General features: G+C 40.5%; 1 pseudogene; it reads left to right on the forward strand.

Moving 5' to 3' along the window:
• The window catches only part of LOC103748028, a 131907-nt pseudogene that overhangs the window by 40798 nt on the left and 66011 nt on the right, over positions 1 to 25098 (forward strand).

The raw sequence follows: 25098 nt of genomic DNA on the forward strand, positions 1-25098 counted from the left end.
AAACTTCAGGGCCAGGGGATCTGACACCCTCTTCTGAACTCCATGGGGGTGACCTTACATACGTGCAGGCAATACACTCATGCACAAAATAAAAATAACAAATAAAAAATACAATTGACAGCAAATGCTGGTATGGATGCGGGGAAAGGAGAATACTTATCACTACTGTGGGGAGTGCTACCTGGTACGGCCACTGTGGGAATGAGTGTGGCATTTCCTCAAATAGTCAGAAATATTTCTACCATTCAATCCTGCTATACCACTCCTGCACATGTTCCCAAAGGCTTCTATCCTACTCTAGCCTGCTATAGAGAGTTCTTCCATGTTCACTGTTGCTCTATTCACAATAGCCAGGAAGCAACTTTGATGCCCACCAGCTGATAAGTGGAGTATGCAAGTGTGATACTTATGGAATATTATTCAACTGTAAGAGAAGTGAGATTAGAAAATTTGCAGGTAAATTGATAGAGCTGGAAATAATCATTCTGAATAAGGTACCAGACCCAGAAATATAAATATATGCCACATGTTCTCTTTCATATGTGGATGGTAGTTTTGAAATTTTAGCCATGTGTGTTTGATTGGAGTACCAATAGAAGGTAGGAAACTAGTATGGGGCCATGAGGGGATGGAGTGCAAGGGAAGGTACGTAATGACTTTTCTGGCAGTGGCATCCTGTCTTTCTGAACCTTGTAGCCATTTAACAGCATTCAATCTGCCTTCCTGCTGTGTAATTAGCATATGTAAATTTAGCTAGCCTTTAGGAAAAGAATGTAAAAATCTTAGTAGACCTTCTGCATCTCTTGTAATCAACTTTTATGTTCCCCGTTTCTCCCTCATGATGCTTCTTTGCCCCCAGCCAAGAATAATGTATGAGTGTATTTATGTGGTGGAAATATAATTGCTGAGAAAGCACAAAGTTGGAAACAATGAGCTATGCACAATATGTTGCAAGCAACATGGTTCTGGGTCAGTATGGGATCTGAAAAGAAAAATTTCCTGAAAAGACAAAGTTCCTCATTTCTTTCTCATATCATGCTGAGTGTACTTCTTAAGTAAATAGAGTATGCCCTTTGTTGGAGGAGGAGTTCTGAGAGAAATCAGAAGGAACAGTTCTGAGAATTGATTGGGCTCACTCTTGGTTTAAATGACTCAAGAGTTAGACTTTCTTTGTTCCGGCACTACTGCATTGTGGCATCTGTCATAGGAAGGGAGATAGAATGCTGGTGGTATGAAGGGGGAAAAGGAGTGTTTTAAGTCTGGATGAGGAATGGGAGGAAGGGTAGAGGAGGAGGTATGAAGAGGATAACTCACATTTAAGAGCTTTGAAAATGCCATATGGAAACTTACTGCAGCAGAAACTTCCTAAAACACATAAGCCTATACAAAATACATTTAAATGGTGTTACCCTATAATGGGGAGACAATACTTCAGACACTGTAGGCTATTAAATAAAAAGCCCAGTACTGGTGTGGGCTACTGCTTTTTGAGTTCTTGGTCAGGGGTACCAGAGACCCTACCAAACATTATGGTCTGTTGTCATTGCTCCAAAACTTGATGGTAAGACACATTACTGAAGACAGTACATACTTGAGTGACAGGACATGGAGAAATCAAGGTGGTACAAACCTGGAAGCTTCATCCCTACTGACTAGCTTTCATATTGCTGTAAGGTTCCTTGTTCACTACCAGGGGAGAAAAATCATCAACAATCTGACCTAGCTTGAATCCTGCAAGCTATCATAATGCCTGGCATGGCAAGATAGTCCCACTGGTCTTAGACTGGCAGGAATGCTATAGGAGTAAACAACCACTTTCCGATTGGATTAAAGGCCCACTCTTCAAAACAGAACTCATGCCTGGTACTGTTGTGTCAGAAACAATGGCTGCCTAGGTATTGGTCCTTGGGGAGAACCTAATACTGTTATTCTGCTAATGGACATAATATTAAATTGCTCCCCAAATTCTTATCTTAATTAACCCATAGATTAGTGCATCCTTCACCCCTCATCATAGAAATGCCTTTTGCAGTAGATGGTGAATAATACAGAGAACCACAACTGGTCGAAGTGCAGAGAGTGAGAGACTGCGGAGTGTTCAGCTCTAAATAAGACATCTGTGTCACATGCCTTCATCCCAAGGCTCAGGGTTCAGAAACACTGTAAAAGCCAGAGGTAGTGGCATCTGCAGTGAAACAACACTTGCTGGACATGACAGGGTCAGTGCACACATGAACTCACAGTGGCTGGGACTGCATGTGCAAGGCCTGTACAAGATTGAGCAAGCTGAAATCCCACTGTGGATCGGGGAGGGGGTCACAAATCCCTGCCTCTAGACACGGAGCGATTAGCAATTGATGGCTGCTGAGAGTGGAAGAGCCACGGTGTTTTTCTGTTTTGTTTTAGGAGTATGGTCTTTGTTAGGCTCCCCCCTGCTCCTGTTCTCAAGCCATGCACATTCAGGCAGCACTAAGTGGATTCACCAGCTCTAAATACAGAGTGCATAAAGTTTGGAGGGGGGAAATAGGGCAAGAATTGGAGGGGAGGGAATGGAGAATGGAATTCATCAAAACACATTACATTCATGTTTTAAATTCTCAAACAATAAAAATAAGTGGTGGAAAGGAAACTTTTTTCTAGGTAGCAGGGCAGTTGCACATATGAATTCACAACAGCTGGAACAGTGTGCACAAGGCCTGAGCAGGCTCAAGCTTGGAAAAATCCCAGCATGGATGGGAGTAGGTGGGCACAAAGTCTTGCCCCTAGCTGATAGCTGCTGGGAGGGGGAGAATCAGTTTTCTTTAAGGGTGTGGCCCCTGCTAGATCTACCACTCTCCAGGGCAGGTTCCATACTCAAGAGTACTTGGGCAACACAAATTGGACTGGTGGGGGAAAATAGAACCCTAAGTTGGGTGGATAGAGAAGTGGGGGTAAATCAGAGAGTAGTTGGGAGGTGAATTTGATCAAAATACACTGTATGAAATTCTCAAAGAATAAATAAAAAAATTTTTTTTTTGGTCTTTTTGGGACAGGGTCTCCCTGTAACCCCAGCTGGCCTGGAACTCACATGTAGATCGAGCTGGCCTCGAACTCCTAGAGACTCACCTGCCTCTGCCTCCCAAGTGCTGGCATTAAAGGCAAGCACCAGAATGCCAAGCTTTAATGAAAATATTAAAAATAAATGTAACCAGCATATAAAAATATATTGATTTCCTTATGATCTCTGTATAGAAATCTTGCCTGTGGGCTTGTTTAATACATCTCAGAAATCACATTATGAATACATTTATTAAGGAAAAATTCCTTAGCTGTGTTTGGTGGCACACCACTGTATTCCTAGCATTTGAAACATGAATATAGAAGGATCAGGAATTCAAGGACTGGGCTGGAGCAATGGCTCAGTGGTTAAGAGCACTGGCTATTCTTACAGAGACCTGGGTTTGGTTTGCAGCAGCCACATAGCAGCTAACAACTGTCCATAACTCCATTTCCAGGTGACCTGATGCCCCCTTCTGACTTCCACTGGGATTGCATGACACGGGAGCACTCAACATACATGCGGGGAATGCATACATACACATAAAATAAAATTAACAAATGAAATATATTTTTTATTTTTATATTATATGTATGAATGTATCACCTGCATGTATGTGAGTGCACCCATGCTGTGCAATGCCGCGGAGGTCAGAAGAGGGTTTCCGATTCCCCTGGAACTGGAGTTAAGGACTGTTTGTAGCTGTCATGTGGGTGCTGGGAATCGAACCGGGTTCTCTGCAAGAGCAGTCAGTGCTCTTAACCGCTGAGCCATCTCTCCAGCCCCAAATGAAATATTTTTTTTAAGGAAAAAAAAAAAAAAAACAATTCAAGGAACACCCAGGCTACAGAGTAAATTTAGGACAAGCCTGGATTCTTGAGACCGTATCTCACAACCAAAACTAAACATTAGAATGGGTTGAGGAGAAATCTCAGTTGGTAAGCTTCTTGCTTTGGAAGCATGAAAGCTGAGGTCAGCTCTCATAACCCACATAAAAAGATGGGCATCGTGTCCCAGACTTGCCTTCCTAGTGTTGGGAATACACGGGGAAGTAGATTCCTGGGGCTCAATGGCCAGCCAGAGTAGTCTACTTGGCAAGTTCCAGGCTAGTGAGAGACCACATTTCAAAAATGAAAAACAAAATAGTGGACCACCGGTGACTGAGGAATCACAGGTAAGGTTGTCTTCTGGCCTTCTTGTGCAATGGCACATAGCTGCATTTGTACCCACAGAAACACACACACACACGCACACACACACACACACACACACACACACTGGGGGGGGAGAGAGAGAGAGAAGAGAGAGGGGGAATGGGGGAGAAGGAGAGGGAAGGAGGAAGGGAGGGAAGGAGGAAGGGAGGAAGGGAGAGAGAGATAATGGAAAAAGAGAAGTTCCTTAAATTAAAATAAGTACGCTAAGGGATGGGAAGGGATGGGAAGATGCCTCATTCAGAAAAGTGATTGTTCCTCAAGCATGAGGACCTAAGTTCAGAGCCAATGGAAAAAAACAGCACATGTGTGTAATCTCAGATGAGGGAGAAGAGACGGGATTCTTGAGGTTTGCTGTCTAGACAGTTAAGGGAATTTGTAAACTACTGATTCAGTCAGAGAATCTGTCCCCCAAAATGGGCCAACCCATGGCCTGTGCAATCAGCAGCCCCCCATTACCAGTGGTAACTTTATTCAAAACCAAAATGATAGTACAGAAAAAATATAATTCAAACTACCAGTAGGTTACCTAATTTGAAGAAGTATTCAAAGGTTTTGGCTAGTGCTTCAGACTTCTTTTTCTGGGATTTAGGAGGAGAAGGAGAAATTCAGTGTTTAAGAAGCACTGTGAAGGTGATCTCTATTTGATTGAAAAGCTTGGATTATATAAAAATTTCTGTACTGTGAATATTACCATAATGCATCTCATTTTAATCACATACACTTCAAATTACACACAGGCATAAGACAGTAAATAGGGGTTTTCTGCTAAGGATCAGTTGCACTACATGCTTGATACCTGACTTTGGCAATGTTAATTTCTCAGAGATTCAGCTTTCCCATCCCTAAAATGTAGATAGGAAATCTACCGATCTCAGAGGTCTACTAGAACTGTTTCTGTATATGTAAACTTATTTTCATATTACTGCCATGGTTGTTTCTCTTATTTTGGATGAATCAGGTAGATTTCATCAATAAAGTTTTAGAAATAAGCACAATAGGGGCTGGAGAGATGGCTCAGTGGCTAAGAACACTGGTTGTTCTTGCAGAAGACCTGGGTTCAAATCCCAGCACCCACATGGCAGCTAACAACTGTCTGTAACTCCATTTCCAGGGGATCCAATAGCCTCTTCTGTCTTCCAGAGGCATTACACAACATGGGTGCACTTACCTACATGCAGGCAATACACACATACAGATAAATTAAAAATAATAAATATTAAAAAAGAAATAGGCACAATAATAAGTAGAATAAGCAGGAATTGATATCATTAGACAAATCTATGAATATAATGAGAGAGATGATACCTTACTATGTCCATGATTTTATCGACACTTTTTCTTAAAATAAAGCAAAATTAGGCATAAAAATACAGGAAAACATCAATTGATGGTCCAAAACCAGCTTCAAGACCAAATAGCCACATCAGTGACCAGCACAGGGTACAGCATTGGTGCAGTAGTGGCACTTTTATCTTGGGGGAAATCAACAACTACCTAAAAGCCCACTCGGTGGGAGGAAACTCAATCCATAGTGCTGTAAATATAAACAAATACTCATGGCTGGAGAGATCATAGATCTTAGAGAAAGCCCCAAGACTGTCACATCCATAGATTAATGGAATTTCTTGCTATGTGCGAAAGATGTATCCTTGTATTTGCAGACAAACATCCCAGTCACCACTCATCAAAGAAGCTTATTTTGCATCAGTCAGAGAATATTATCAAGTACCACAACTGCTCACACACAGGCGTTGCCTATGAATTGCCCAGGCCTAAGTAACACATCTTCAGTGCAACCTCTACACCTAAGGTGCATGGAACATAGAACAGGGGTAATGAAGACAACATTAATGAATTTCTCAATTCTCATTTATGAATATCCCATATGAAACAGAGGTCCAGGAGTGCAAAAGGTCACAAATGGCCACAATGTAGAGATTAAGAGTCTACAGAATGCTGATGCTTGGACAGGGCTCCTACATTAAACTTCACCCACCCAGGGCTCAGGGACCATCGAGGAAGAGGGGGCAGAAAGATTGTAAGAGTCAGGGAGAAGGTGCATGACCACATGGAAACAGAGTCCTACAAGCTCCTGGGACCCTGCTCATATGATTCTATGAATGGTGTCAGCATACACAAGTCATAAACACAGCATAGAACTGGGGAAATGAATAGCAGACTCTAATCTTAGCTGAGGAAACATTGGCAACTGATTTCTGCTAGGTGAGAAGAGCTGATCTTCCTAAAACAAGAGACTCTAGATAGGTTGACTAGACCTCAGTGGATGAACTTGCACTGGGGAACGTCTGGGGACACTAATTTGACACACTGGGCCTTAACATGGATGACAGAGTATTTGAGTTCCAGTCGAGGGGGTACAGGAGGGTGCCGATGGGGATGGAGGTATAAAGATGATTAACATTGTTTAAAATATTCTGTATAAAATCCACAAAAATTCAATAAAAGCAAATAAAAAATACAGAATTGTATTTAGTATTATAAACAAAATTGGAGCTTCTCACCAGGGACTCTCCAGATACTCCATATGACCTGAAGATGCAGGTAGATTACCTGTGCACCATGCCAGTCTCTTTCCATTTGGATCACTCTAAAGTCCCACAGCTTCTTGTAGGGACTTCCACCATCTGGGTTTTTTTCCCTCCCTTTGGGACTAGCCAGATCTCAGTCTAATCCCTACCACTCCAACTTGGGAGGTCCCTTGCTGGGACTTGGGATGTTTGCTTCCTGAGTCTCATGAGCCTCCTTCCAGAATGGGATGCTTCAACTCAGAATAAAATGCTACACAACAAATAGAAGAAGCATGTCGAAATTATTATGTATTCATTGACTTCTTTTCTAAAGGTATTTTGCATCTCACTACTCCAATGTTTTGCTTTTAATCTCATTACAAAAATGTGTTTCAACTTGTTTTATTGTAGTCCTTAAAATTTTACTAATAAACTGATTTACTCAGTTGCTTCAAAATTCTTTTTTTTACCCTGAATCAGAAACACTCATACATAGGACACACAAAGAACATGAAGTCAAGTTTCCTCTGTTACCAGACACTGAACTTGAGAGCAGGGCTGACATTTACAGCTCTGGCCTTCTGTGTATTGGAGTGGCTTTTTTCAGGGAGCACTTTAATAGCAATTCATTCTACTCCACAAACAAACCCCACTTTCACCTCCTTTGTCATTTGTTAATGTCAAAGCATCCTCTGTGAAATGGAATATGATTAACTCAGCAAATCAACTTTACTTGATGGTATGATGGGAAGTTCCTCTTTCTGCTTCCTCTTGCTATACCCATAGTCAGTGCAGTGCAATCACTCCTCATCAACTCATCTTTGGTTGTCAGCAGGATCTGCTTCAAAATTGTCAACGCATTTCCTTTACAATGACTATGACTCTTTGAGGTTTTATTGTTTTCATGGATCTTGATTCTACCTAAGAAAGGTCTATTACTTTTCTGTTGTGATAGAAACACTGACCCAGGTTCAGTTCCCAGCAATCATCCATAGCTCCAGTCCTAAGCAATCTGTCGCCCTCCTCTGACCTCTGCAGACATTACACAGGGGTGCACTTACATACTTGCAGCCAAAACATTAACACATATCAAATAAAAATAAATAAAAATAATAAAAGATTCCTCAGTCACTGAAAGAAAACTTGGGCAGAAAAATCAGACCTCAGAAATGTGGTGAGAGGTATATCGGTCTTCTTACCCAGTCATTGGGCAGGGTTGAGCTGGCCGTGTTTTCTTCTTGACCTGTGATCCACTGACTTCCAACTCAGCAGCTCTACAAGGCTGCCCTACCCCCCTTCCACTTGCCTCTGTCCTTAGTGCTGATGTCAAAAAAGTGGATCCCACAGGGGCTGTCTGAGAGGAGATTGAGGGCATGTCTACCAGGTGATTGTCAAGCCAGCTACAGGGCACAAGGAGGGAAGGCGGGGCTGAACACGCGCAGTGCTCTAGCCCCTGCTTTCACGAGCAGGGCGCGCCCTGTTCGTAGGGGAAGACCTGCAGTCCCAGACAGGGGTCTTGCTCTTTGCTCTTCATTCTTTCCTCTCCGGAGTATGATCCTGCTTGGATTCAGGTCGGGTCATGGGAAAGGAAGCTGCAGAGCCCGCGCCTGGGAGCCGCAGGACCTGAGCCAGTCGTTGAGAAAGAATCCCATGCAGAAGGAGTGGAGCAAGGAGGACGCTGAGCCCTGCTGCCTCGGAAGTCTGGGGTCTCAGGATGCTTGGACAGACATAGGACAGTTCACCTAGGCCTCACAGGGGAGCGGGCTGGCTCTTGGGGGTGTTTACTGACTTGCATTAAGGAGACCAGTTATAATGGCTGTTCTCAGAATTATGGAGGCTGTTGTTGGTGTTAAAAGATAGTTTGTTTCCATGATTGTTATTTGATTTATCGATAGGAATTGGGGTAATTTCTAGTATACTTATTTCCAGTTTGGTTTATATAAGGAGTTGTTGTGAGGAAAATATCACAATTAAGATTCCTGCTGTAACAGTAGTTCAAATAATGATTAAAAGTTATATTGGTATGGAAAGGATACAAACCAACATACTCAGGGTATGGGCCTGATAGCTTATTTAGCTGGCTGTATATGGTGTCATTGGGAGCACAGGTTTTTTGTTGTTTTTTTAATTCTTAGGAGTAGGATCCATACTTATAACGTAGAAATGATTACATAACACTCTATGTTTTACTGTATCAATGAACTTGCCATCGGACATTTTTTATGTAGGCAGGAATATTTGATACAATAACAGGTAAAGAAATATGTCACACGTGAAGCTGAAGTTAAAGGTACAAATTTTTTTTGGTCTTTTTGAGACAGGGTCTCCCCATAGCCCCAGCTGTCCTGGATCCACTATGGAGACCAGGCTGGCTTCGAACTAACAGAGATCCTCCTGCCTCTGCCTCCCGAGTGCTGGGATCAAAGGCGTGCACCACCATGCCCGGCCTATTTTCTTTAATGTATTAGTTACTCATATTGGGATCAAGGGTAAGATGCTAGATTCATGAAAATATGAGACATGGAGTCTTAGTTATAAAGTTGATTCTGGTTAGGCCAGGGCTGGGATATAGCTCAGTTGGTAGATTGCTGGCCTAGTATACACGACACCTTGGGTTTGAATCCATAACACCACATAAGTTGAGTGTAGTGTCTCATGTTACAATCAGCACATGAGAGTTCTAGGCAGAAACATTAGAATTTCAAGATCATCTTTGGCTACAATGCTGTTTTGAGGACAGCCTGGGGTACATGAGACCCTGTTTCAAAACAAAATGTAATGAGTATGGATCATGAAATGCTCCTAGAGAAAGTGATATGTACGTGCAGTAATTATTATGATGTTGCTGCTATACAAAGTAGAGCAAATGGATCTGGAGCATATTTAACATTGAATGCTGATATGAATTTTGTTACATCAAAAGCTGTTCCATTAAGTCTCTGCTAATATAGAGATAAATCATACTATGATTAGTGGTCATACATGTTCCTGTGTACAAACTGGTCTTGATAAAGGACCTTATTAGGAGGACTGATATAAGAATAATGGCTAGTGTTAATTCGTAAAAGATATTTTCCACTACAGCTTCTAAGGCTGCAATTAGTGTATGCTGTAACTTTGATGTTCATCATGATCATACAGTGCAGTGGGCTGATAGCTTGGGTGTAGCTAGAATAAAGTGTAATCCTAAATTAATGCTCATCAGAGATTGTCAGTGCCCTCAGGTCACTATGCATAGTCCTTACATTTCATTTGATAGTAGTCATAACAAGTGTGAGATATTACAATTTTGACCTTAATACCTTACTCATTAATACTTACTTTATTAGCGAGTGACACTGAGTACCTTTACAGAAACCAGTTGATCATTTTTATTATTATTTGTATATATATTTTATGTGTATGCATGTATTGCCTGCATGTAGGTAAGTGCACCCATGTTGTGCAATGAATGCCTGAGGAGGACAGAAGAGGCTGTCAGATCCCCTGGAACTGGGGTTATGGACAGTTGTTAGCTGCCATGTGGGTGCAGGGGATTCAAATCCGGGTCTTCTGCAAGAACATTCAGTGTTCTTAACCATTAAGCCATCTCTCCAGCCCCCAGTTGATCATTTTTATGTCTTGCTTTGAGAAGTGCATCTTCAAACACTGACCCAATTTGTAATCTGTTTGATATTCAGTTATTTGCATTCCTTACACATTCTAAATGTGAATTCCTTGTAAGAAATATGGCTCACAAAGTTTCAATGAATTATCTGTTGCCTCTTTTAATGTTTTCCTTTGCTGGATACAATCAGTACCATTTGTCTGATTTTTGCTTTTGTTAATTGAACCTTTAGGTTCATTCTAAAATACATCATTGCCGAGACCCTTGCTAATGCCACAATGCCAAAGCTTTTTTCCCCAGTTTTCTTCCGAGAGCCTCAAAGTTCAGATCTTAGATTCAGAATCTTTGAATTTGATGAAAGGTATAAGGTACAGATCCTGTTTTTTTTCTGCAAGTTCATATCCAGCCACACATTTACAGAAGACAAAGCTTTTTCATGTTGTATGTTCTCAACAGATCAGGTGTTCACATGTGTGGGTTTATTTCTCAATACACACTTTTTTCTACTGTTCTGTATGTTTGTTGTTACAGCGCCATCATAATCCTTTGTATTTTGAGAAGTCAAGAAATGTAGTTCTTCCAGCTTTATTTTTGTTGCTCATAATTTCTTTGTCCACCATGGCTACCATTTACCCATAAAAATTTAGTCATCTCAAAGTGCACTTTAAAATTTTTATGTTTGGCCATTATGTTTAGTTAGCCAAACTCATAAGCTCCAAGTTTTGAAAGAACTACTTGCCTTAACAAAGCAAGGTAGAGAGATAATGAGATGTCAAATTGTTATTACTATAAACAGTATACATTGTGGTTGAAGGACATGAGGAAATCAATCTAAAAAGTGACCAGGAACCTCCTCTGTGATAGCTAGTTTTATGGTGCTAGAAGGTGCTATGCTAGTCACAGGAGGTAAAAGGACATTAGTGGTGTTACTTGGTGCTGGACCACATATAGAACAGACCTCCTTGCCAAAATGTGCCCACTGGTGAAATAATGGCATGCCTTTTATGCAGATAACCAACCAGTTTATGATTGGATTTGCTGTTCTACAGGGATTGGATTCCATACTCCATTGGAGAAATTCATGCCTGGTACTTGTAACCTAGTCAGAAGACTATGGCTTAGGAAGGCATAGGCCAAAGAGGGAGCCTCATTATTTTGCTGGCAAAATTGGATCTCTACATGCAGAAGAATGAAATGAAACTCATACCTATTACTCTACACAAAACTCAACTCCAAATGGATCAAAGAGCTTAATGTGAAACCTGGAATGTTGAGTGTTAGAAGAGTACATAGGCAGTACCCTACCCTATAGGATATAGGTCCAGGAAAGGACTTTCTAAATTGGACGTCAGTCTCTCAGGAATTAAGGACAAATGGACCCTCCTTAAGCTAAAAATTTTCTGTACACTGAGGGAAACAATCATTTGAGTGAAGAGGGAGTCTACAGGGTGGAAGACAATCTTCACCAGCTGTTCATCTGACAGAGTATACAGTGAACTCCAAAAACAAGCAAGAAAGCAAATGATCCAGTTCAACAATGGACTATGGATCTGAACAGAGAGTTCTCAAAAGAAGAAACACCCTTAGTAATTAGAAAAATGCAAATCAAAACTAATTTAAGGTTCTGTGTAACCCCAGTTAGAATGGCTAACATTAAGAGAACAAATGACACCAAATGCTCTCATCCACTGTGATGGTTTGAATGAAAATGTCCCCCATAGGCTCCAAGTATTTGGACATTCTGTCCCCACATGGTGGCGCTGTTTTGGGAGGTCTTAGAAGGTGTGGCTATCCTGGAGGAAGTACATCACTGTGGGTGGGCTTAGAGAGTTCTTAAGCCTTGCCAGATCTCCAGTTGCTCTCTTGCTTCCTGTACCTGCATGATGCTGTGAGAGCTTAGCTTCTGCTGCTCCTGCTCCAGCCACCTCCAGCTACCTCCAGCCACCATGCCTCCCTGCCATGACACACTGTAATTCTCCTGGAACCGTAAGCTCAAATAAACCCTTCTATAAATTGCTTGGGTCAATGTTTCTATCACAGCAACAGAAAAGTGACTAATACATCCATGTTCCTGGAATTGCAAACTGGTGCAAACATTGTGGAAATTAGTATGGCTAACTCTTAAAAACCTAAAAATAAATGTACCATATGATCTGGTCATACCACTCCTTGGCATATAGCCAAAGGACTCATCCTACTACAGAGATAATTGCACAGTCATGTTTATTGCTGCACTTTTCACCATAGCTAAGAAATGGAAACAACCTAAATGTCCCTTAACTGTTAAATGATAGTGAAAGTATGATATATTATTACACAGTGGAGTTCTATTCAGCAGTGAAAAAAAAAGCACACAAAAAACTCATGAAATTTGCAGGTAAATGGATGGAATTAGAAACAGTTGTACTAAGTGAAGTAACACACACAGACTCAGAGAACTAAGTGACACATATTCTCTCTCATTTGTAGATCTTAGCTCCAAATCCCTAGATATGAGTATATATCCTGATGTAATACAGAAGCCAGGGAAATTTCAAGAAGCCATGTGGATAAAGGGGAAGAAGGTGCTTGAGAAAGGGGGATAGTAGAGGACAGGCTTTATTAAGGGGGGAATGGGGAAAGGGGGGTAATTTAACTGGAGAGGGACAAGGGAGGGTTATATGGGGGAGTGAGAGGAGAGAGAAATAATGCATAGATAATATGAAAAACCAGAGGAAAGTGGATTAGTTCAAAGTTGTACTGAAAATACATATGCAATAAGTACACGAGTGCATGTGCATACCTGAAGGCTATGACAAAAAACACAGTGCCAGGCAGGAGAAACCTCCCTTTGAATTGTTGGTTAGGGTAGTTCAAGAGTCTCCAAAGATAACACAGGCTATTGCCTCAGCCTTTGATTGCCTCCTAGAACTTGAAGGTAAGACCCTATTATTACAACAGGCCACACTTTTGACACAGGACTTGGAGCAATTGAGCTGGAACTGATCTGGAAGTCTCCTCCTTGAAGACTAGCTCTGATTGTGTCAGAGAATACTGTACAAGCTGCCAAGGGAGAAAACCAGTCAACGGCTGTAGAGCCTAATTAATGACTGGTCCAGCAAACTATCGCTATTGGTGCAGTAGTGGCACTTTTATTGTGGGAGTAATCAGTAGCTGTCTAACTGGGAGTCATTTTTCCTTAGTGGTGTGGCCACTGGTTGGTTACCCAAAAACCACAGATGGCCCTGCAACCATGTGCACATATTGGGGTAGCTCTAATTAGACTCAGTGGGATATGAAAAAAAGTGGCACAGGGTACATGAAGTTGGCAGGGGGTGTTTGGCAGGGTCTGGAGTAGTTGGAGGGGAAATGTCAGATTAACATGATCAAAATACATTGTGTGCATGTATGAGATTCCCAAAACAAATTACAATATCATCTTGATAAATTAAGTATCAGCTGCATCTTATAAATAAATATCCAGCCTGAGAATGATTTAGGAATCCATCTGTGCTGGATAGCTTTAGTGTCAACTTGACACACCTGGGTTGAGGGAGCCTCAGTTGGAGAATTGCCTCTATTGGACTGGTCTGTGGCCATGTCTGAGGGGCATCTTCTTGATGAGGGATGTGGGAGGGCCCAGCCCACTGTGAGTGGTGCCAGCCCTGGGCAGGTGGGCCTGTGTTGCATAAGAAAGCAGGCTGAGCAGGGGCCAAGGGAGCAAGCCAGTGAGCAGCAATCCTCCATGGCCTGTGCTCTAGCTCCTGCTTCAGGTTCCTGTCCTGAGTTCCTACCTTGGGCTCCTCGATGAACTGTGAGCTAGGATATGTAAGCTAAATAAACCCTTTCCTTTCCAAGTTGGTAGTGGTCAGAGTATTTTGTCACAGCAATGAAGAACAAACAAAGACAGAAATTGGTACCGAGAGTGGGGTATTGCTGTGACAGACCGGACCTTGGTGTTTTGGGGAGGACTGTGGAGGTGTTTGGAACTTTGGGCTGGAAAAGCCATTGTGTGCTCAGAGTTTGTTGCTGTGGAGCTTGGAACAGTTATGCTGAAAGAGTTGTAGATGATGGAGGCCTGGCTTGTGAAGCTTCAAAGGGAAGCCGAGACTATTAGGGGTGTTCCTGTGAGATTTTGGATTGAGAATCTGTGGGTTCTGGTTGGCTGGGGCTGAAGAATCAGCTGTGATTAAGAAGAGACCAGAACCTGAAGCAAAACCTTTGCTTTACTGGGACAATTGATGCTGGTTAGCTGAGGCTGAAAAATCAGCTGTAAGTAGCAAGATACCAGCATCACTGAGGTGAAGTCTTCTGGGAGGTATTTCCTCAGGGTCAGCACACAGAGGGGACCCAAGATTCTATCTCAAGCTGAAAGCAGGACTTGGTAATGTGTTAGAGTCTCCTTCATAGTTCTAGTGTTGAAAGCATGAAGGGGTCACAGAGAGCAGCTGAGGCTTGGCATGCAGAGGCCAGGAAAGGCCATAGGTGAAAGTGCAGCTTCAGTTGCAGTTAAGACCCCAGGACTGAAGGGGTCATGGAGAGAATCTGAGGCTTTGCACCTGGAGAGGCAAGAAGAGGCCATTAGTGAAGGTGTAGCCTCAGTTTCAGTGGAGACCCCAGCTTTTTGGAGATGCCAGGACTGTGGGACGATCACCAAGGACTGAAGTAGGTGTGGAATGGAGCTGGCCTGCGAGATGAGCTTTGTGTGCTGTGGACTGCAGAGTCAGAGCAGTGGAATTACCAGAACCGTTTGGAGGCCAGAAGATCGTGAGTGAATCCCAGATGTCCAGCCTTGAGCTACTTTGCTGGACTTTGGTTTTGCTTAGGTGTGCCCGATTCTTCCCTTTGAAATAAGACAGTACTTGTTTTGGATTTTACAGAAGCCCACAGTTAAGAGACTTTTAAAAGAGACTATGAACTTTAAGTGTTTGGATTTTTTTTAAAGGACTGCGGGGTTTTTAAGGTTGTACTGTCTTATGTTGTGATATTAACATCATACCTTGGGGACAAAAATTGGAAAGTTTATGGTTTAATAGTGATGTTTGTGTGTCAAGTTGACAAGGGGTCAATTGTGTTGGATAGCTTTAGTGTCAACTTGACACACCTGGGTTGAGGGAGCCTCAATCGGGAAATTGCCTCTATTGGACTGGCCTGTGGCCATGTCTGAAGGGCATCTTCTTGATGAATGATGTGGGAGGACCCAGTCCACTGTGGGTGGTGCCATCCCTGGGCAGGTGGGCCTGTGTTGCATAAGAAAGCAGGCTGAGCAGGGGCCAGGGGAGCAAGCCAGTAAGCAGCGTTCCTCCATGGCCTGTGCTCCTGTCCTAAGTTCCTACCTTGGGCTCCCTGATGAACTGTGCTCTGGGAGATGTAAGACAAATAAACACTTTCCTCCCCAAGTGGGTAGTGGTCAGAGTATTTTGTCACAGCAATGAAGAACAAACTAAGACACCATCTGATTTTAATTTTGGCTACCCATGCATGCTTGGGTACAGTTGTACACATACGTGAACATGAATACAACACATACACACAAAAATGTTTCCCTATCAATATTAGGAAATTTATTAACAATGAAAATTACCACGTAAAGACATGCATTTTGCTGATGTATGTATCTATTAGTAACACATGTCCATAGTATCCTTATTGTATTTTCCAAAATTGGTTGTTATATTTTTTCATGTCTTTGAGAGTGTGTTTTACTGACTGGTAGTTTTTGTTTTTTCTTTTGTCTTTTTGAAGCAGGGTCTCCCTGTAGCCCCAGCTGTCCTGGAACTCACTATGTAGACCAGGCTGGCCTTGAACTCACAGAGATCCACCTGCTCTGCCCCCCAAGTGCTGGGACTACAGGTGTGCGCCACCATGCCTGGCTCTGACTGGTAGTTTTTTATGCTGAGGAATCCTTTAACTAATTCAGTTTTATTAATCTTTATAGTTACGTGCTATACTGTTAGGAAACAAATTCTAAGAACATATTCATCTTCACTGAAGGCCTATAGAATAAATATTTTATTTAGTAGTAGTGTTTTCACACCTGTACTAAACAGTAGCAAAAAATAACATCTACATAAGAGTTTATGAAACATAATAAATACATGAACACTTAAAATGATGCTAATAAACTAATATGGTGTGCACTCTTATCATTACAATACTAAAGACACTGAAGTCAGAGAATAAGTTGAGAGCCTCCCTGAGTTTCTTAACAAGTCCAAATCAGCCTGAACACACGTGCACACACACACGTGCACACACACTCACACATGCACACACACGCACGCATGCACACACATACATGCAGAGAGAGAGAGAGGCACACACACACACACACGCACACACACACACACACACACACACGCTGGAGTGGTAAGGTTATTCCATGTCACTTTAAAGATGTATTTAAAGCATGTCACTTTAAAGATGTATTTATAGCATAGAAAGCAGCATAACAGTATATTAAAAAGATACATTCTTGGGACTAGAGAGATGTCTCAGAAGTTAAGAGCACTGATTGTTCTTGCAGAGGGCCTGGGTTCAATTCCCAACACCCATTTGGTGGCTAACTACCATTGGTAACTCCAGTTCCAGGGATCCGATGCCCTCTTCTGATCTCCATGGATGTTGTACAATGTGGTTGCACCTATACACATGTGGGCAATACACTCATACACATAAAATAAAAATAACACAATATTTTTAAAAAGATATATCCCTGATTGTCTATATTTTTACTGTTCAAATCTGGGGAACACGGTGATAAATATGCCATCATATCTAAGAAAATATTTCATAATCTCAGTGATTTGTCAAGAAATTGCCACAAATTTTGTCATCCTTTATCCCATTATCTAAATTTTCTCTAAACAGCTTATAGTATTTTTTCCAAAATTATTTTAGTATATATATATATACATATATATATATATATATATATTATACATGTTTATGTAAATACACAAACAGATATATACACTGCCTAGTGGCATACCCTTTTAATTCCAGAACTTATGAGGCAAAGGTAGGTGGAACTCTGTGAGTTTGAGGCCAGCCTGTTCTACATTGGCTGTTCCAGGCCAATGAAGATTACAAAGGAGACACTTTCTAAAAAATAACAGTATGTATGTTAATAGTATAGTTAATAGTTAATAGTAATAATAGTATGTTACACACATAACACTTTTTGAAATGAATCAAGCAAATCACCCAGAGCTCTTAATGCAGAGACCACAGGTCTTGTGGTACAAAGCGATTTCTGATTTGGGCATTTAAGAGTACAGGTAAGGGCAAGGGAAATGGGTTCAGCAGTTAAAAGCATGCTTTGCTCATGCCGAGTTTGATTCCTAACACCCACCTCAGGCTTCCAGAGGTCACCTGTAAATCCAGCTTCAGGGGCTGGTTTTCCACACTCCTGGCTTCAAGAGACACCTGCGCTCACATGCACTTGTTCCCGTACAGAAACATACATACATACATATTTAAAAATAAAAATAAGGGACAGGAGAGATGATCCAGCTGTTCAGAGCACTTGCTGCTCTTGCAGAGGACCTGCGTTCCATTCCAAGCACCCAAATGGCCTCCGACAACCTCCTGTAACTCTAGTTCCAGGGAATTTGATTACCCCTTCTGACCTCTGAGGCATTGCACATGCAGGTGCACCTATATACATGGAAGCAAAGCACTCATACACATAAAAATAAAAACAAAATAAAAATAAAAGTGTACAGGTGGAGAGAAATGGGAGGTATGCATTAGAGAACATGTTACTGCAAAAGCAACCCAAAACATGTTACTTACAGGAAAAATCAACATGAATTATTTTGAATGTTACCTTACAAGTGTGCTTTCCATCAGAAACAGGAAAAGTGTAGAGGGAAGAACAAACTTAATAAAAAACAAGTGAATTACATGAAAAAATTTTGTAGGGAGGTCTCAGTCGCGAGAGTTTAACTACAATCCAGAAAATCATCCACTAGAACAGGGAGACATATTTGGGTTTGTATCACAACTATGTTACCACTGACAGTTGAATAATACACTAGTCACTTGTGACCTTTCCCTTATCTTTAGAGACCCGTCCTTAGACTACACAAGTTTGGAAGCAAAATCAGTATTGAGTTAGGAGGGAAGAGAGAAGAACTGGATGAATGTCCACTGCAGATTTCAGAACATGAGTCAGGTTCAAGTTGGGATGGGTAGAGAAGCATTGGATGGAATGAAGTAATCACATTTTTAATTTCAGTAGGACTGAAATTCTAGTATCTGACATTTATAATCTCAATATTCAAAATATACATAAATACCATGTCAGCCAAGTGTAAAAGGGAAACTTACTCTTGTATCTTTCAGTGACAATGGCGTATGGAGAAAGATTTGATGATTTCACTTCTAGAAAATTCAGGTTGTTCAGTAAATTCATACATTAGAATATGGCATTAAATACACTTCAAATTTTTAAGTAATGGTTGCTTTCCAGCCTAATCAAATGTCTCCCAGGGCCATCTGGATGGTCTGGATCCTTGAATCAGTTATTGACACACTGAAGTTTAAGATGTGCACAGTTGGATGGTGGGACATTTCTACAGCTGGTGCAGTCCTCCAACATAGTCAGGTCTGTAAAGACGATGCTTGACTCAGTCAGTGGCTTCCAGACACATTTTGGTGTCTATACCCAGCCAAACCATGGAACACCACAAATTCCCTAATATTCCACTTTGCTGTTCACAATACATACCCTTGCTATTTTAAAAAAATTCTTTTCTGAGTAATCTATGTTAATGATTGTCCAAGGGAATTTTTCCCATCAATTAACGATATTCAGAGAATAAAGTGCATGTTCTTGGAAGTAGTAAACAGTTTAGTAACCTAGTAATATTGATCCAATGCTGGCCATGGTCTCATGTGAAATAAAGCTCATACATCTGATAAAATATGTCAAAACATCTAAACTGTAATTATTTTATATTTTATTGAATGTTTGAAGTTTTCATACAATATAATAAGATGGTTTTTCTATCCCCTCCCTATTTTCTTGGGTTTTTTTTTGATGGAATAATTTAAGGAGTATTGGTATTTTTTGAAGGCTTGGTAGAATTCTGCACTGTATCCATCTGGTCCTGAGCTCTTTTTAGTTGGAAGATTTTGAATTACTCTATCCTTCTCCTTCTCAGTGGTTGTTATAGGGTATTTAGATTGCTTTTGTCATATTGATTTAATTTTTGCAGACTGTATGACTCTAAAAATAGAGAATTTTAAAGACTCCACCAGAATGATAAATACATTCACCAAAGTAGCAGCATGTAGAATTAACACCCCCATATCTGTAGCCTTCCTATAAACCAAGAACAATCATAGCAAGAAAGAAGCCCAGGAAATGATCCAGTTCACAATAGCCTCAAAATCCATAAAATACCTTGGAATAAATCTAAGAGAAGAAGTGAAAGACCAGTATAATAAAAATGTAAGACACTGAAGAAAGAAATTGAAGAATATAATTGAAAATGGAAAAGCCCTCCCATATTGATGAATCAGTAGGATTAATATTGTGAAAATAGATATTCTACCAAAAGCAATCAAGTTCAATGCAATACTCATAAAAATTCCAACACAATTCTTCACAGAAATTGAAAAAATAATCTCAAATTTCTGACATATTCCTGAACAATAAAAAAATTGCTGGAGAAGGCCATTACCATCCCTGATCTCAAAGTATACTGAAGAGTTCTAGTAATAAAAACAGCATGGTACTGGCATAAAAATAGACAAATTGATCAGTGAGAAATAATTGAGACCCAAATTTTAATCCACATATTTTGAGCCATGATGGCTAATCCTGTGTGTCAACTTGACTGGATCTGGGATTAACTGAAATGAGAGAGATCTTCTTAATTGGATCATCTGAAGCTGAAAGACATGCCCTAAATGTGGGTGTTACCCTCTGGTGGCAGCTGTATAAAAGGTCATGGCAGAGGAGAATGCCTGGCTTCTTGCTGCTTGCCTTCTCTCTTGCTGGTGAGTTTGTCTTGCTGCTGTAGACTGAAGACTAGCTGATCTTTTGGAATTCATCAGACCTTCAGTGCCAGATTGGGCCTACTGAGACATCCAGCCCCATGGACTGAGTGGCTATGGATTCTCAGCCTCTCCAGTGTGGTGCAGCCATTGTTGGACTACTCAGACTCTATCCTGTGAGCTAAGCTGATAAATCTCTGTACATATATATTCATTCTACTGGTTCTGTTTCTTTGGAGAACCCTGACTAATACAACAGCCAACTGAGTTTTGACAAAAGGAGCCAAAAATGTACACTGGAGAAAAGAGCTTTATTCAACAAATGGTGCTGGTCAGACTGGATAAGGGTATGTAGATGAATGAAACCAAAACCCTATGTCTCACCATTCACATAACTCAATTACGAATGGATCAAGGACCTCAACATAAGACCCAATAAAGTGAATCAGACAAAGGAGAAAGTAGGGAATACATTGCAATACATTGCAACTCATAGGCACAGCAAAGGACTTTCTGAACAGGACACCCATAGTGGAAGCTTTAGGACAATCAATTGACAAATGGGGCCACATGAAACTAAAAAGCTTCTATATGTACAAGGACACTAACATTCGAGTAAAGAGGCCTGCTACAGAGTGGGAAAAAATTTTAACCAGCTATACCCTTGAAAAAAGGTTAGTATCAAGAATATACAAAGAACTTAATAAGCATCACAAAACAACCCAATTAGAAATGGGGCAATGAGCTGAACAGAGAGTTCTGTGAAGGTGAAACACAGATGTCTGAGAAATACTTAAAAATGTTCCACATCTGTAGTCACCAGGGAAATTCAGATTAAAACCACTTTGAGATTTCTTCTGACCCTTCTCAGAATGACAAAGATCCAAAATAAAAGCAATGACAAATGCTGGTGAGGATGTGGGAAAAGGGGAACGCTTACCCACTGCTTTTGGGAATGGAAACTGGTGCAGCCACTGTGGAAATCAGCGTGGAGATTCCTCAAAAAGCCAGAAATTGGTCTACCATATGATCCAGCTATACCACTCTTAGTACATACCTAAAAGACTCTATTCCCTACCACAGAAATGCTTGTTCATCCATGTTCATTGCTACTCTTTTCATAATAGCCAAGAACTCGAAACCACCTAGATGCCCACTAACTGATGAATGGATAATGAAGGTGTAGTACATGTACACAATGGAAGATTATTCAGCTCATTTGTGACCCAGACTCAGGAAGACAAATGTCACATGTTCTTTCTTGTAGCTGGATGCTAGCTTTGAGATCTTAGATATGCATGTCTCCATTTGAAAATTAGGAGAGGTCTAGGAACTAATTAACATCCATTGAGTGGGTAAGGCGGGGAGAGGCTTCCTGGGATGGGTGGTAGAATGCAGTGATGTGAATGGGGAAAGGGGAACATTAGACCAGAAGGTTTAAACAGGGTAGGGAATGGGAGAGCAGGGCAGGGGAGGTAGTATGTGGAGGGATAAATAGCACTACAGGTCTTTATAAAAAACCATATGGAAACATACCACAATAGAAGATTCGCAATGTATATACATATACAACGTGAAAAGGGATTAAAAGGTGTTATGCTATAATGGGGACATTGCCCTTTCTAGACATCACAAGGTAATAAAAAAATAGCCCCAAAGAAAGAGTACATGAAGTTATCAGAAAAAAAGTGATGGGGAGATATGGGAGGAGTTGGAGGGGAGGGAGTGGGCATGGATTTGATCAAAACACCTTATATGTATGTATGAAATTCTCAATAAATTATTTTAAAAAATACCTCAATTCCAGGAATGGATTACCTCTCCAAAGCTGTCATTGACCCTGATATTGGTCACCTACAAGAACTGGATGGTAAGACCCTATTGCTGAAGACACTGCATACAGAAATTGTAGAACAAATAAGGTGAGCTCAAGCTGGTCCTAATTTCAGAAACTCATCTTTTCTAACTAGCATTCACAGTGCTGGAAGATGCTATGGAAACTACCAGAAGATAAAATAATCATCCTTGCCCACCTGTGAATCCTGTGAGCTACAATACCAAGGAGCCTGGCAAGATATGCCCAACAGTGCAATAGTAAGACAAATATGGAAGCAACCAACCACTCTTTAAGTGGATTCAAGTTCTGCTTCATAAGATGGAGCCCATGACTTAACGTTGATATCAGGCTAAGGGAACTGAGGCTAGACAGGTTACAGGATTTGGGGAGAGCCTAATACTAGTTTTCTATCGAAGAATTATCATATTAAACTGACTCTTAATGACTTATTGTCATACCCAGAGATTAATGCATCTTTTAACTCTTTCCAGAGAAACTTCCTTACACAACAGATGGTGATTAACACAGAAACCCACAACAGGCCAATGTGCAGAGAACAAGAGGCAGTACAGAGTTTATCCTGGATTAGGACACCTATATCAAACTTCTGCTCTCAAGATTCAGGGACCATTGCAGAAGGGAGGGCAGAAAGATTTTAAGAGCCAGAGGTAGCAGATGACCACAAGAAAACAGTTTTCCAGACAGCTGGTCAGTTAATCATATAAACTCACAGAAACAGTGAGAGCATTCACAAATCCCATGCAAGCTTAAACCATAAAGAAAAAAATCCCAGCTTTGACATGAGGATGTAGGTAAGAAGTTCCAGCCCCACCTATGAAAATTGTAGCAACAGATGGCTGCTGGAAGGGGCAGAGACAGTCTCTTATAAGTGTGGATCACTTGGTAGGTTAATTAGGCTCCAGTGGATAGACCCACACCATATCACATTTGAAGAAACCAACTAGACACTATAGGCATATTAGAATAGAATACACTACATTTGGCAGGGGGCAGTAATGGGAAGCAGTGATAGGAGAGGGACCAAAATGTTGAATTATATTGTATGAAAATTCAAAAATCCAAAAGAAATGTAAAAATAAAGACTCTTGTGTGTCCTCCTGTCTCATTACCTTATGAAAAAGTGCAATAAGTCATTTATTTTCTAATGGACATTTGAATTTATTAAGACATGATTGATGTGTCTGTATCTAAAACATTGCTTCTCTTTCCAGTTCTAATATTTTGTAATATAAAGCACCAACCTGAGATAAGTATACAATGTCATGTTGAATTATAGTCATAAGTGGCTGATCAGATGTTTGTATGTTTCTGTGGTGAACAAAATGAGGCTCTGCATGACACGGTGCTGTGGTCGCACTGCCTCAAAACAGCAAGGAAGAGAACTTTGAAGCACTTTGTTCTTTTCAATTTTAATACTAAAAGTTTGTTTTATATCCTCTATCACCTTGCCTATAAACTGCTATGCTTTTTCTAATGAATTCCATTATTTTCCCACACTCTAATCCATGCACTGGTTCATGGTCCTTCCTGTGCTTCATGTAACCATCAGCTTTCTGTTCCTTTTATTCCCTTTTAATCTCCTCTTTACTCCCTCACCTTTTCCAGGTATAAGAACTTTGAAATTTAAATAATGACAACAACTACTGTAGTGTTTATGTTGCTGAAATTTGTTAACAAACAAGACTCATTACCATTTTACTTGTGTTTTATCTTACTATACATTTACAAGGCAGTTTATTTGGCTGATATAACAACTAGAGTTTGTTTTATATAAGCGTCCTATGTCATGCATATTTGGTAAATTGTAGTACTTACTTTCCTCTAGGACATTTATACTTTTTTGCTGTATTATTGTTGGTCCCCGTTGAAGGGAAAACTTCACAATTGGCTTCCATCAATTAAGGTTGTTTATATGTAATCTGTTAAAATTGGTATTGATGATGAGTTTCAGAAATGCCTTATTTGCTTTTTTGAACATATACGAATTTCTGATATAAAATAAATTGTACTGAATGTATACAATGTATTGCAGACTAAGTTTTTGAGAAGAAAACCTTATACTCTTAAGGTTATATCTGTGTCTCCTGCCACGGCACCTAATTCTGTACATGGAATGGAGAAGAACGCAGGAGACACTTTCATAGACAGAACAGCAGCTCGTTCTGCATGTATCAACAAAGCTAATTACTTTTAGCTTTGGAAAACACAACACTAATCTGGATTCCCCTGAAGCTGGTGGTTATTTATAAAATAAGTTATACCAACATTCTCAGGACCATTGCCCCAATACAACATCAACCACCAGCTGTTGTAAGACTGACAGTTTTAGGGATCATAGAAGATATGTATCATCTCAAGGGTCTTTATAGTATGTCATGTCAAATATGAAGGGAACATTGTAGAATCTGTTCCATTTCAGGAAATATGGGCTGACAGAACCTAAATACTTTCATTAAATTCCACACAGGTAGAAAAACTGCTATGGAATAAAATGACAAGCTACCAATTTATTTTTCATGACATCTAAACAATTGCATTAGAATTATTGATGTAGCATGCAACATTTGCATTTAATAGAAAACTTCCAAAAATACTGCATTCCTTACTTTTGACACTTTATTATTTCAAATTCTGTGTTGTGAGATTCAAATTTGTCTATCTTTACCCATGTAAAGAGGTTTAAAGTACAGCATAAGTAGAGTGTGGTGGCCCATGCCTTTAATCCTAGTGCTGAGGAGGCAGATGCAGGTGGACCTCTGTGAGATCCAGGTCAGCCTGGTCTACATAGTGAAATCCAGGCCAACTGGGGCTACAAAGATACCCTGTCACTCATATATATATATAATATATATAATATATATATATAT

The sequence above is a fragment of the Nannospalax galili genome, unplaced genomic scaffold, assembly GCF_000622305.1.
Source record: "Nannospalax galili isolate Female #2095 unplaced genomic scaffold, S.galili_v1.0 scaffold43, whole genome shotgun sequence".
NCBI lineage: Eukaryota > Metazoa > Chordata > Mammalia > Rodentia > Spalacidae > Nannospalax > Nannospalax galili.